General features: G+C 45.9%; 1 long non-coding RNA gene across 1 annotated transcript; it reads left to right on the top strand.

Moving 5' to 3' along the window:
- Positions 1-7: 7 nt before the first annotated feature.
- Positions 8-380, top strand: LOC109364884. The gene is made up of 2 exons (XR_002110630.1): positions 8-214; positions 301-380. It is a non-coding gene; the product is annotated as an uncharacterized LOC109364884 (long non-coding RNA).
- Positions 381-586: the final 206 nt, after the last annotated feature.

Genomic DNA, 586 nt, shown 5'->3' with positions numbered 1-586 from the left:
GGATGTTGGCATGCACTGGCTGTTCCAAGAGCTCACGCATATGTGAGGTGTGACTTGTCTTTGGCTTTGGTTGCAGGTCTTTCAGGTTGCAGGCTATGAAGAAGAGGCACGTATAGCATTTGCGGTGCTGGATGCAGTTGAAGGCAAAACTGATGATGCCTTCCAAGCATTTGAAGCTATCAAGAATGTGGTTTCATACTGGAATCTTGCCGAGGTTGGTTCCTAACCTGCTTTACCCCAAATGCTTTTGCGTTCCTTGCATTCCAGCTGATTCTTATTAATCCAAATGCTGTTGCTTAGCTTTGCCAAAGGAAGGCAGAGGAGATGGTGAGTGGTGATGTTTTGGCAGAAGAACAAGGAGAACACAAGGCCTACCTTCTCAAAAGAAAGCAGTACCTAACGAAGATCATTGATGAGTTCTCCTCAGATCTGTCAGTAGCTGACAAAGTAGTAATTCTTGCTCAACATCTTGTTGGGGAGATGCAGTGGTGTGGCTTACAGTTTCCAAGTGAAACCATTTGCAGCCTTTGCTCCAAGGCAAGTGAACACTTACTTGTTCCCCCAGACAAATGACTTGCCTGACTCC

This window comes from Meleagris gallopavo, unplaced genomic scaffold (genome assembly GCF_000146605.3).
Source record: "Meleagris gallopavo isolate NT-WF06-2002-E0010 breed Aviagen turkey brand Nicholas breeding stock unplaced genomic scaffold, Turkey_5.1 ChrUn_random_7180001933522, whole genome shotgun sequence".
NCBI lineage: Eukaryota > Metazoa > Chordata > Aves > Galliformes > Phasianidae > Meleagris > Meleagris gallopavo.
This window is presented reverse-complemented; position numbering and strand designations above follow the sequence as displayed.